The sequence below is a fragment of the Arachis ipaensis genome, chromosome B9, assembly GCF_059453495.1.
Source record: "Arachis ipaensis isolate K30076 ecotype BB chromosome B9, ASM5945349v1, whole genome shotgun sequence".
NCBI lineage: Eukaryota > Viridiplantae > Streptophyta > Magnoliopsida > Fabales > Fabaceae > Arachis > Arachis ipaensis.
In genome coordinates, this window is record NC_142444.1 from 104,077,767 (window position 1) to 104,092,027 (window position 14,261).

General features: G+C 37.5%; 2 non-coding genes across 2 annotated transcripts; both read left to right on the forward strand.

Moving 5' to 3' along the window:
• The first annotated feature begins 521 nt into the window (after positions 1 to 521).
• LOC148545736 (small nucleolar RNA R71) lies at positions 522 to 629 on the forward strand. Its single transcript, XR_015901286.1, has one exon. It is a non-coding gene; the product is annotated as a small nucleolar RNA R71 (small nucleolar RNA).
• An 11,243-nt stretch (positions 630 to 11,872) lies between these two features.
• Positions 11,873 to 11,980, forward strand: LOC148545737 (small nucleolar RNA R71). Its single transcript, XR_015900417.1, has one exon. It is a non-coding gene; the product is annotated as a small nucleolar RNA R71 (small nucleolar RNA).
• The last annotated feature ends 2,281 nt before the right edge of the window (positions 11,981 to 14,261 follow it).

A 14,261-nucleotide genomic window follows, 5' to 3' on the forward strand; every position in this document is an offset into this window, starting at 1 on the left:
GATGGAAAAGGTTTATTATTGTTAAACCTGTTTCTTCCACCATTATTAAAGCCTTGTTGAGGCTTTTGATCCTTCCATGAGAAATTTGGATGATTTCTCCATGATGGATTATAGGTGTTTCTATAAGGTTCACCCATGTAATTTACCTCTGCTATTGCAGGGTTTTCAGGATCATAAGCTTCTTCTGCATAAGAAGCCTCTTGAGTACTGTTGGATGCAGCTTGCATTCCATTCAGACTCTGAGAAATCATATTGACTTGCTCAGTCAATATTTTATTCTGAGCCAATATGGCATTCAGAGTATCAATTTCAAGAACTCCCTTCTTCATAGGTGTCCCATTATTCACAGGATTCCTCTCAGAAGTGTACATGAACTGGTTATTAGTAACCATGTCAATGAGTTCTTGAGCTTCTGCAGGCATTTTCTTTAGGTGAATAGATTCACCTGCAGAAGTATCCAATGACATCTTTGATAACTCAAACAGACCATCATAGAATATATCCAGGATGGTCCATTCTGAAAGCATGTCAGAAGGACACTTTTTGGTCAACTGTTTGTATCTTTCCCAAGCTTCATAGAGGGATTCACCTTCTTTCTGTCTGAAGGTCTGAACATCCACTCTAAGCTTGCTCAGCTTTTGAGGAGGAAAGAACTTGGCTAAGAAAGCCGTGACCAGCTTATCCCAAGAGATCAGGCTGTCTTTGGGTTGAGAGTCCAACCACACTCTAGCTCTGTCTCTTACAGCAAAAGGGAAAAGCATGAGCCTGTAGACTTCAGGATCTACTCCATTAGTCTTTACAGTATCACAGATATGCAAAAATTCAGTTAAGAACTGAAAAGGATCTTCGGATGGAAGTCCATGAAACTTGCAGTTCTGCTGCATTAGAGAAACTAACTGAGGTTTCAGCTAAAAATTGTTTGCTCCAATGGCAGGGATGGAGATGCTTCTTCCATGTAAATTGAAATTAGGTGCAGTAAAGTCACCAAGCATTCTCCTTGCATTATTATTATTTTCAGCTGCCATCTTCTTTTCCTGTTTGATAATTTCTGACAGGTGCTTGCTGGTTTATTGTAATTCAGCTTTTCTTAATTTCCTCTTCAGAGTCCTTTCAGGTTCTGGATCTGCTTTAACAAGAATATTCTTGTCCTTGCTCCTGCTCATATGACAAAGAAGAGGGCACAGAAAAATAATAATAATAGAGATCCTCTCTTTTTTTTTTGTAAGTAAGGGAGAGATGTTAGTAGATGAATAAACAAATAGAAGGAGATGAGAGCGAAGGAAATTTTCGAAAATAATTTTTGAAAAAGGGTTAGTAATTTTCGAAAATAGTTTTTGAAAAATGTTAGTAGTTTTTCGAAAATTCAAATAAAAAATAAAATAATTAGTTAATTAAAAAGAAATTTTGAAAAAGGGGGAGGATATTTTTGAAAATTAGAGAGAGAGAGAGAGTTAGTTAGGTGGTTTTGAAAAAGATAGGAAACAAACAAAAAGTTAGTTAGTTAGTTGAAACAAATTTTGAAAATCAATTTTGAAAAGATAAGAAGATAAGAAGTTAGAAAAGATATTTTGAAATCAAATTTTTGAAAAGGATAAGATAAGAAGATATTTTTGAAAATATATGATTAAAATTAGTTTTGAAAAAGATTTGATTTTTAAAATCACAATTACTGACTTGATTCACAAGAAATCACAAGATATGATTCTAGAACTTAAAGTTTGAATCTTTCTTAACAAGTAAGTAACAAACTTGAAATTTTTTGAATCAAAACATTAATTGTTATTGTTATTTTCGAAAATTTGATATAAAAATAAGAAAAAAGATTTTTGAAAAATATTTTTAAAATTTTCGAAAATAACTAAGAAAAATGAAAAAGATTTGATTTTTGAAAAAGATTTTGAAAAAGATGAGATTTTTAAATTGAAAATTTGATTTGACTCATAAAAACAACTAGATTTTTAAAAATTTTTGAAAAAGTCAAATCTAATTTTCGAAATTTTAAGAGAGAAAAAGGAAAAGATATTTTTTTTATTTTTGAATTTTTAATGATGAGAGAGAAAAACATGAAAATGATGCAATGCATGAGATTTTTAGATCAAAACAATGAATGCATGCAAGAATGCTATGAATGTCAAGATGAACACCAAGAACACTATGAAGATCATGATGAACATCAAGAATACATTTTTGAAAAATTTTTAATACAAAGAAGATATGCAAGACACCAAACTTAGAATTCTTTAATGCTTAGGCACTAAGAATTCAGGAATGCATATGAAAAATAAGAAAAGACACAAAACATGCAAATGCAAAGATCAAACAAGAAGACTTACCAAGAACAACTTGAAGATCATGAAGAACACTATGAATGCATGATAATTTTCGAAAAACATGCAAGATGAACATGCAATTGACACCAAACTTATAACATGACTCAAGACTCAAACAAGAAACATAAAATATTTTTTATTTTTATGCTTTTCTAATTTTTTTTGTATATTTATTTTAAAATTTTTGAAAATCATTTTGAAAGAAAAAAAATAAGGATTCCAAAAGTTTTAATATGAATTCCAAGAATCTTGCCATGTTAGTCTAAAGCTCCAATATGAGGGTTAGACATGGCTTAATAGCCAGTCAAGCTTTAGCAGAACTTTACATTCAGCAGCCAATTTGCTAAGAAAGATAAAGAAGCTCTTCTCTTGAGTCCAAAAGAATTGAGGCATGGCTTTACAGCCAGCCAGGCTTCAACATGCTTCACGAAACACTAGAATTCATTCTTAAAAATTCTGAAAATATATTTTTGAAAACATTTTTATTATTTTTTTTTTCGAAAACAAAGGAGAAATTTTTGAAATATTTTTTGAAAATTTCTGAAAAGAAAACAAAAAGAAAATTACCTAATCTGAGCAACAGGATGAACCGTCAGTTGTCCATACTCAAACAATCCCCGGCAACGGCGCCAAAAACTTGGTACGCGGAATCGTGATTACACTTTAATTATGTAAAATTCATTGCTCTTTCTTTCCCTGGAAATGGCGCCAAAAACATGATGCCAAGACCACGGTTCACAACTCCGTGTAACTAACCAGCAAGTGCACTGGGTCATCCAAGTAATACCTTACGTGAGTAAGGGTCGAATCCCACGAAGATTGTTGGTATGAAGCAAGCTATGGTCACCTTGCAAATCTCAGTTAGGCAGATATAAATTGATAATGGTGTTTTCGAATAATAATTAATAGAATAGGGATAGAAATACTTATGTAATTTATTGGTGAGAATTTCAGATAAGCGAATGGAGATGCTTTCGTTCCTCTGAACCTCTGCTTTCCTGCTATCTTCATCCAATCAGTCTTACTCCTTTCCATGGCTGGCTTTATGTGATACATCACCACTGTCAATGGCTACTTTCGGTCATCTCTCAGGAAAATGATCCAATGCCCTGTCACGGCACGGCTAATCATCTGGAGGCATCACCCTTGTCAATGGCTTCATCTTATCCTCTCAGTGAAAATGGTCAACGCACCCTGTCACGGCACGGCTATTCATCTGTCGGTTCTCGATCATGCTGGAATAGGATTTACTATCATTTTGCGTCTGTCACTACGCCCGGCAATCGCGAGTTTGGAGCTTGTCACAGTCATTCAGTCATTGAATCCTACTCGGAATACCACAGACAAGGTTTAGACCTTCTGGATTCTCTTGAATGCCGCCATCATTCTAGCTTACGCCACGAAGATTTCGATTAAGAGATCTAAGAGATACTCATTCAATTCTAATGTAGAACGGAAGTGGTTGTCAGGCACGTGTTCATAGGGAATAACGATGATTGTCACGTTCATCACATTCAGGTTGAAGTGCGAATGAATATCTTAGAAGCGAAATAAGATGAGTTCAATAGAAAACAGTAGTACTTTGCATTAATCTTTGAGGAACAGCAGAGCTCCACACCTTAATCTATGGAGTGTAGAAACTCTACCGTTAAAAATACATAAGTGAAAGGTCCAGGCATGGCCGAATGGCCAGCCCCCAAAACGAGATCACAGGATCAAAATACAATCCCGGATGTCAAATACAATAGTGAAATGTCCTATTTATAATAAACTAGCTACTAGGGTTTACAAGAGTAAGTAATTGATGCATAAATCCACTTCTGGGGCCCACTTGGTGTGTGCTTGGGCTGAGCTTCGAGTGTTGCACGTGTAGAGGTCCTTCTTGGAGTTGAACACCAGCTTTTGTGCCAGTTTGGGCGTTCAACTCTGGTTTTGGATCCTTTTCTGGCGCTGGACGCCAGATTTGGGCAGAAAGCTGGCATTGAACGCCAGTTTGCGTCGTCTATTCTTGGCCAAAGTATAGACTATTATACATTACTGGAAAGCCCTGGATGTCTACTTTCCAACGCAATTGGAAGCGCGTCATTTAGAGTTCTGTAGCTCCAGAAAATTCACTTTGAGTGCAGGGAGGTCAGAATCCAACAGCATCAGCAGTCCTTCTTCAACCTCTGAATCTGATTTTTGCTCAAGTCCCTCAATTTCAGCCAGAAAATACCTGAAATCACAGAAAAACATATAAACTCATAGTAAAGTCCAGAAATGTGAATTTAACATAAAAACTAATGAAAACATCCCTAAAAGTGACTAGATCCTACTAAAAACATACTAAAAACAATGTCAAAAAGCGTATAAATTATCCGCTCATCACACGACAAAGCACTGGTGGAAGAAACAAGCATTGAAGCACAAGCTGTACACCTGGGAATCCTTTTGGTTGATGAACAAGACAGTCAACAGTTGTCACAGCAAAAAGAAAACCAGAAGGAACCTAAACCACCAGAGTCATATGAGACCAGCAACAAAATTTCATTGGAAAAAGAGGTCACAAAGAGTAGGGCAACAGTAAAAGAAACAAAGAAGAAGGCACCAAGGAGGTGGAGGAACAAGAAGATTCCTACAGAGAATTTTTCTCCAGGAGATAAAGTGATCTCAGCTTATTTCCCAGTTATCCCATCTCATCTCTCCACTATCCCATCTCAGCTACCTAAAGTTTTCACCATCAACAGAATTCTCTCCCTAGAACATGTGGAGATTCTTGATGAAGCCAATGGAGATAGATTTACTGCAAGGGGGGAGGATTTGAAGCATTACCAACCACCCTGACAAAGTCAGAACGTCAAGCTAGTGACGCTAAAGAAGCGCTTCATGGGAGGCAACCCATGTTTTATATGCTTTTAAAGTAGTTAATAATGCAAGGCTCATGAATTCCAAATCAACTTTGACACATACTTGAATGAATCTTTTATACAGCACTGGTGCACGAAATTGTGATGTCCAGGCTCAAATAATCCCTGGCAACGTGAGCAACTTGGTACGCGTAATCGTGATTACACATTCATAATTTGTCACAACTTCGATACAACTAACCAACAAGTGCACTGGGTCGTCCAAGTAATACCTTACGTGAGTAAGGGTCGAATCCCACGGAGATTGTTGGTATGAAGCAAGCTATGGTCACCTTGTAAATCTCAGTCAGGCAGATATAAAATGGTGATTGAGTTTTCGAAAATAGATAATAAAATAAGGATAGAAATACTTAAGTAAATCATTGGTGAGAGTTTCAGATAAGCGTATGGAGATGCTTTCGTTCCTCTGAACCTCTGCTTTCCTGCTATCTTCATCCAATCAGTCTTACTCCTTTCCATGGCTGGCTTTATGCAAGGGCATCACCATTGTCAGTGGCTACATCCCCTCCTCTCAGTGAAAAATATGCTCACATGCTCTGTCACAGCACGGCTAATCATCTGTCAGTTCTCGATCATGCTGGAATAGGATTCACCCTCCTTTTGCGTCTGTCACTAACGCCCAGCAATCGCGAGTTTGAAGCTCGTCACAGTCATTCAATCATTGAATCCTACTCAGAATACCACAGACAAGGTTTAGACTTTCCGGATTCTCTTGAATGCTGCCATCATTCTAGCTTACACCACGAAGATTCCGATTAAGAGATCTAAGAGATATTCATTCTAGCTTGTTGCATGTAGAACTGAAGTGTTTGTCAGACACGCGTTCATAAGGGATAATGATGATGAGCGCCACATAATCATCACCTTCATCATGTTCTTGGGTACGAATGGATATCTTAAAAGCGAAATAAGATGAATTGAATAGAAAACAGTAGTACTTTGCATTAATCTTTGAGGAACAGCAGAGCTCCACACCTTAATCTATAGAGTGTAGAAACTCTACCGATGAAAATACATAAGTGAAAGGTCCAGGCATGGCCGAGATGGCCAGCCCCCTAAAACGTGATCAATAGTCTCCTAAGATGAACAATGGATTAAAACTGAGACCAAAGATGTCTAATACAGTAGTAAAAGTTCCTATTTATAATAAACTAGCTACTAGGGTTTACATGAGTAAGTAATTGATGCATAAATCCACTTCCGGGGCCCACTTGGTGTGTGCTTGGGCTGAGCTTTAAGTGTTGCACATGCAGAGGCCATTTGTGGAGTTGAACGCCAGGTTTTGATCTATTTCTGGCGTTCAACTCTGGTTTTGGATCCTTTTCTGGCGCTGGACGCCAGAATTGGTCAGAGAGCTGGCGTTGAATGCCAGTTTACGTCGTATATTCTTGGCCAAAGTATGAACTATTATACATTTCCGGAAAGCCCTGGATGTCTACTTTCCAACGCAATTGGAAGTGCGCCATTTCTAGTTCTGTAGCTCCAGAAAATCTACTTTGAGTGCAGGGAGGTCAGAATCCAACAGCATCAGCAGTCCTTCTTCAACCTCTGAATCTGATTTCTGCTCAAGCCCCTCAATTTTAGCCAGAAAATACCTGAAATCATAGAAAAACACACAAACTCATAGTAAAGTCCAGAAATGTGAATTTAACATAAAAACTAATGAAAACATCCCTAAAAGTAACTAGATCCTACTAAAAACATACTAAAAACAATGTCAAAAAGCGTATAAATTATCTGCTCATCACAACTCCAAACTTAAATTGTTGCTTGTCCCCAAGCAACTGAAAATCAAGTAGGATAAAAAGAAGAGAATATACTATAAATTCCAAACTATCAATGAAACATAGCTTCAATCATATGAGCGGGACTTATAGCTTTTTGCCTCTTGAATAGTTTTGGCATCTCACTCTATCCATTGAGATTCAGAATGATTGGCATCTATAGGAACTCAGGGTTCAGATAGTGTTATTGATTCTCCTAGTTCAGTATGATAATTCTTGAACACAGCTATTTTATGAGTCTTGGCCGTGGCCCTAAGAACTTTGTTTTCCAGTATTACCACCGGATACATAAATGCCACAGACACATAATTGGGTGAACCTTTTCAGATTGTGACTCAGCTTTGCTAAAGTCCCCAATTAGAGGTGTCCAGGGTTCTTAAGCACACTCTTTTTTTTTTTGCTTTGGACCTTGACTTTAACCGCTCAGTCTCAAGTTTTCCCTTGACACCTACACGCCACGAGCACATGGTTAGGGACAGCTTGGTTTAGCCGCTTAGACTAGGATTTTATTCCTTTAGGCCCTCCTATCCACTGATGCTCAAAGCCTTGGGATCCTTTTTATTTGCCCTTGCCTTTTGGTTTTAAGGGCTTTTGGCTTTTTTGCTCTTGCCTCTTGGTTTTAAGAGCTTTTGGCTTTTTCTGCTTGCTTTTCTTTCTATTTTTTTTTTGCCTATTTTTTTTTCTTTTTTTTTTCTGCAAGCTTTGTTCTTTGCTGCTTTTTCTTGCTTCAAGAATCATTTTTATGATTTTTCAGATTATCAAATAACATGTCTCCTAGTCATCATTCTTTCAAGAGCCAACATATTTAACATTCTTAAACAACAACTTCAAAAGATATATGCATTGTTCAAGCATTCATTCAGAAAACAAGAAGCATTGTCACCACATCAATATAATTAAGCTAAGTTCAAGGATAAATTCGAAACTCATGTACTTCTTGTTCTTTTGAATTAAAACGTTTTTCATTTAAGAGAGGTGATGGATTCATAGGACATTCATAACTTTAAGACATAGTTACTACTTACTAATGATCATGTAATGAAGACACAAACATAGATAAGCACACAATATAGAAAACGAAAAACAGAAGAAATAAGAACAAGGAATGAATCCACCTTAGTGATGGTGGCGTTTCCTTCTTGAGGAACCAATGATGTGTTTGAGCTCTTCTATGTCTCTTCCTTGTCTTTGTTGCTCCTCCCTCATTGCTTTTTGATCTTCTCTTATTTCATGAAGCATGATGGAGTGCTCTTGATGTTCTACCCTTAGTTGTCCCATATTGGAACTCAATTCTCCTAGGGAGGTGTTGATTTGCTCCCAATAATTTTGTGGAGGAAAGTGCATTTGAGGAATCTCAGGGATCTCATGGAAATGAGCTTCTTGCGCCTCTTGAGCTCCATGGATGGGCTCTCTTGCTTGCTCCATCTTTTTCTTAGTGATGGGCTTGTCCTCTTTGATGAGGATATCTCCCTCTATATCAATCCCAGCTGAATTGCATAGGTGGTAAATGAGGTGAGGAAAGGCTAACCTTGCCATAGTGGAGGACTTGTCAGCCACCTTATAGAGTTCTTGAGGTATAATCTCATGAACTTTCACCTCTTCTCTAATCATGATGCTATGGATCATGATGGCCCGGTCTATAGTAACTTCAGACCGGTTGCTAGTGGGAATGATTGAGCATTGAATGAACTCCAACCATCCTCTAGCTACAGGCTTGAGGTCCAATCTTCTTAGTTGAACCGGCTTGCCTTTGGAGTCAACCTTCCATTGAGCTCCTTCTACACATATGTCCATGATGACTTGGTCCAACCTTTGATCAAAGTTGACTCTCCTTGTGTAGGGGCGTGCGTTCTCTTCCATGTTTGGCAAGTTGAACGCCAACCTCACATTTTCCGGACTAAAATCTAAGTATTTCCCCCGAACCATTGTAACATAGTTCTTTGGATCCGGGTTCTTACTTTGATCATGGTTCTTGGTGATCCATGCATTGGCATAAAACTCTTGAACCATTAGGATGCCGACTTGTTGGATGGGATTTGTTAGAACTTCCCAACCTCTTCTTTGAATTTCATGTCGGATCTCCGGATACTCATTTCTTCTGAGTTTGAAAGGGACCTCAGGGATCACCTTCTTCTTGGCCACAACATCATAGAAGTGTTCTTGATGGGCTTTGGAGATGAACCTTTCCATCTCCCATGACTCGGAGGTGGAAGCTTTTATCTTCCCTTTCCCCTTTCTAGAGTATTCTCCGGTCTTAGGTGCCATCAATGGTAATGGAAAAACAAAAAGCTTATGCTTTTACCACACCAAACTTAGAATATTGCTCGCCCTCGAGCAATAAACAAAAGAATAGAAGAAGAAGGAGAAGAAATATGGAGAGGGAGAGGGAGATGTGGTTTCGGCCAAGAGGGGTGTAGAGGGATGTGTTATGTGAATTTGATGAAGAATGGAGGTCTTTATATAGGGAAGGGAGGGGGGTAAAGGTTTCGGCCATATGGGTGGGTTTGGGTGGGAAATTGGTTTTGAATTTTGAAGGTAGGTGGAGTTTATGAGGTAGGTTTATGGGGAAGAGTGGATGGATGTGAGTGGTGAAGAGGTGATGGGGAAAAGAGTTTGAGGAGATTGGTGAAGGGTTTTTGGGGAAGAGTGTTAATGGGGTTGTGTGAAAGAAAGTGGTGAGAAGAAGTGAGTGGAGGTAGGTGGGGATCCTGTGGGGTCCACAGATCCTGAGGTTTTCAAGGATTTACATCCCTGCACCCATTAGGCATGAAAAAATGCCTTTGTACCCAACTCTGGGCGTTCAGCGCCAGGTTGGTGGCCATTTTGGGCGTTCAACGCCCATTTGTGTGCCATTTCTGGCGTTGAACGCCAGAACCATGCCTGTTCTGGCGTTCAGCGCCCAGAAGCTGCCCATTTTGGGCGTTCAGCGCCAGAACCATGCTCTGTTCTGGCGCTGAACGCCAGACAGATGCTCCTCCAGGGTGTGATTTTTCTTCTGCGGTTTTTGATTCCGTTTCCAATTTTTATATTTATTTTGTGACTCCACATGATCATGAACCTATAAAGACATATAACTAAGAAAAATATGGTTAGATAAAAAATTGGGTTGCCTCCCAACAAGCGCTTCTTTAATGTCAATAGCTTGACAGTGGGCTCTCATGGAGCCTCACAAATGTGCTGAGCTTTGTTGAGACCTCCCAACACCAAACTTAGAGTTTGGATATGGGGGTTTGACACCAAACTTAGAGTTTGGTTGTGGCCTCCCAACACCAAACTTAGAGTTTGACTGTGGGGGCTTTGTTTGACTCTGCTTTGAGAGAAGCTTTTTATGCTTCCTCTCCATGGATGCAGAGAGAGATCCTTGAGTTGTAAACACAAGGTTTTCCTCATTTAATTGAAGGATCAATTCTCCTCTATCCACATCAATCACAGCTCTTGCTGTGGCCAGGAAAGGTCTTCCTAGGATGATGGATTCATCCTCTTCCTTTCCAGTATCCAGGACTATGAAATCAGCAGGGATGTAAAGGCCTTCAACCTTCACTAACACGTCCTCTACTTGTCCATAAGCCTGTTTTCTTGAATTGTCTGCCATCTCTAATGAGATTTTAGCAGCTTGCACCCCATAGATTCCCAGTTTCTCTATTACAGAGAGGGGCATGAGGTTTATCCCTGAACCAAGGTCACACAGAGCCTTAAAGATCATGGTTCCTATAGTACAAGGTATTATGAACTTTCCAGGATCCTGTCTCTTCTGAGGCAATGTCAGTTGATCCAGATCACTTAGTTCATTGGTGAACAAGGGAGGTTCATCTTCCCAAGTTTCAATGCCAAATAATTTGGCATTCAGCTTCATGATTGCACCAAGGAACTTGGCAGCTTGCTCTTTAGTAACATCCTCATTCTCTTCAGAAGAGGAATACTCATCAGAGCTCATGAATGGCATAAGGATGTTCAATGGAATCTCTATGGTCTCTAGATGAGCCTCAGAGTCCTTTGGTTCCTCAGAGGGAAGCTCCTTATTGATCACTGGACATCCCAGGAGGTCTTCCTCCTTGGGATTCACGTCCTCTCCTCTCCTCACAGGTTCGACCATGGTGCTTATGTCAATGGCCTTGCACTCTCCTTTTGGATTCTCTTCTGTATTGCTTGGGAGAGTACTAGGAGGGATTTCAGTGATCCTTTTACTCAGCTGGCCCACTTGTGCTTCCAAATTTCTAATGGAAGACCTTGTTTCATTCATGAAACTTACAGTGGCCTTAGATAGATCAGAGACTAGATTTGCTAAATTAGAAGCATTTTTTTCAGAGTTCTCTGTCTGTTGCTGAGTGGATGATGGAAAAGGTTTATTATTGTTAAACCTGTTTCTTCCACCATTATTAAAGCCTTGTTGAGGCTTTTGATCCTTCCATGAGAAATTTGGATGATTTCTCCATGATGAGTTATAGGTGTTTTCATAAGGTTCACCTAAGTAATTCACCTCTGCTATTGCAGGGTTCTCAGGATCATAAGCTTCTTCTTCATAAGAAGCCTCTTGAGTACTGTTGGATGCAGCTTGCATTCCATTCAGACTCTGAGAAATCATATTGACTTGCTGAGTCAATATTTTGTTCTGAGCCAATATGGCATTCAGAATATCAACCTCAAGAACTCCCTTCTTCATAGGCATCCCATTATTCACAGGATTCCTTTCAGAAGTATACATGAACTGGTTATTTGCAACCATGTCAATGAGTTCTTGAGCTTCTGCAAGCATTTTCTTCAGGTGAATGGATCCACCTGCAGAGGTATCCAATGACATCTTAGATAACTTAGACAGACCATCATAGAATATATCCAGGATGGTCCATTCTGAAAGCATGTCAGAAGGACACTTTTTGGTCAGTCCTTTGTATCTCTCCCAAGCTTCATAGAGGGATTCACCTTCTTTCTATCTGAAGGTTTGAACATCCACTCTAAGCTTGCTCAACTTTTGAGGAGGAAAGAACTTGGCTAAGAAAGCCTTGACCAGCTTATCCCAAGAGTTCAGGCTATCCTTGGGTTGAGAATCCAACCATAATCTAGCTCTGTCTCTTACAGCAAAAGGGAAAAGTATAAGCCTGTAGACTTCAGGATCTACTCCATTAGTCTTAACAGTATCACATATCTGCAAGAATTCAGTTAAGAACTGAAAAGGACCTTCAGATGGAAGTCCATGAAACTTGCAGTTCTGCTACATCAGAGAAACTAATTGAGGTTTCAGCTCAAAGTTGTTTGCTCCAATGGCAGGAATGGAGATGCTTCTTCCATGTAAATTGGAATTAGGTGCAGTAAAGTCACCAAGCATCTTCCTTACATTATTATTATTTTCGGTTGCCATCTCCTCTTCCTGTTCGAAAATTTCTGAAAGGTTATTTCTGGATTGTTGTATTTTAGCTTCTCTTAATTTTCTCTTCAGAGTCCTTTCAGGTTCTGGATCTACTTCCACAAGAATGTTCTTATCCTTGCTCCTGCTCATATGACAAAGAAGAGGGCACAGAAAAATAATAATAATAATAGAGATCCTTTATACCACAGTATAGGGATCCCTGTGTGAGTAGAAGAAGAGGGGGGACAAAGAATGTAATATAATGGAAGAAACACAACTGTGAGGATGGCAGAGATGTGAGATGAGATGTTAGTAGATGAATAAATAAATAGAATAAGGTGAGAGAGAAGGAATTTTCTAAAATGATTTTTTTTTTTTGAAAATAGTTTTTGAAAAATGTTAGTAATTTTCGAAAATTAAGATTTAAAAATCAAAAATTAAAATAATTAATAAATTAAAAAGAAATTTTGAAAAAGGGGGAAGATATTTTCGAAAATTAGAGAGAGAGAGAGTTAGTTAGGTGGTTTTGAAAAAGGTAAGAAACAAACAAAAAGTTAGTTAGTTAGTTGAAACAAATTTTGAAAAGATAAGAAGTTAGGAGGTTAGAAAAGATATTTTGAAACCAACTTTTTGAAAAAGGTAAGATAAGAAGATATTTTTGAAAAGATATGATTGAAATTATTTTTGAAAAAGATTGATTTTTTTAAATCTCAATTAATGACTTGATTCATAAGAAATCACAAGATATGCTTCTAGAACTTAAAGTTTGAATCTTTCTTAACAAGCAAGTAACAAACTTCAAATTTTTGAATCAAAACATTAATTGATTATGTTATTTTCGAAAATTTGATATAAAAATAAGAAAAAGATTTTTGAAAAATATTTTTGGAATTTTCGAAAATAACTAAGAAATTTGAAAAAGATTTGATTTTTGAAAAAGATTTTGAAAAAGATAAGATTTTCAAATTGAAAATTTGATTTGACTCATAAGAAACAACTTGATTTTTAAAAAATTTTTGAAAAAGTCAATCCAAATTTTCGAATTTGATGAGAGAAAATGGGAAAGATATTTTTTTTCTTCTTTGAATTTTTATGATGAGATATAAAAACAAGAAAAATGATGCAATGCATGAAATTTTTAGATCAAAACAATGAATGCATGCAAGAATGCTATGAATGTCAAGATGAACACCAAGAACACTTTGAATGTCAAGATGAACATCAAGAACATAATTTTGAAAAATTTTTAATGCAAAGAAAACATGTAAGACACCAAACTTAGAAATCTTTCATGTTTAGACTCTAAGAAACGAAAAATGCACATGTAAAACAAGAAAAGACACAAAACATGAAAACATCAAGATCAAACAAGAAGACTTACCAAGAACAACTTGAAGATCATGAAGAACACTATGAATGCATGGTATTTTCGAAAAATGCAGGATGCATATGTAATTGACACCAAACTTATGATATGACTCAAGATTCAAACAAGAAACAAAAATATTTTTGATTTTTATGATTTTCTAATTTTTTTGGTATTTTTCGAAAATTAATTGAAAAAGGAAAATAAGGATTCCAAAATTTTTAATATGAATTCCAGAAATCTTGCATGTTTAGTCTAAAGCTTCAGTCCAGGAATTAGACATGGCTTCACAGCCAGCCAGGCTTCACATGCTTCATGAAACACTAGAATTCATTCTTAAAAATTTTGAATTAAATTTTTGAAAACATTTTTATATTTTTTTCGAAAACAAAAGAAAAATTTTTGAAAGATTTTTGAAAAATTTTTGAAAAGAAAATAAAAAGAAAATTACCTAATCTGAGCAACAAGATGAACCGTCAGTTGTCCAACTCGAACAATCCCCGGCAACGGCGCCAAAAACTTGGTGCACGA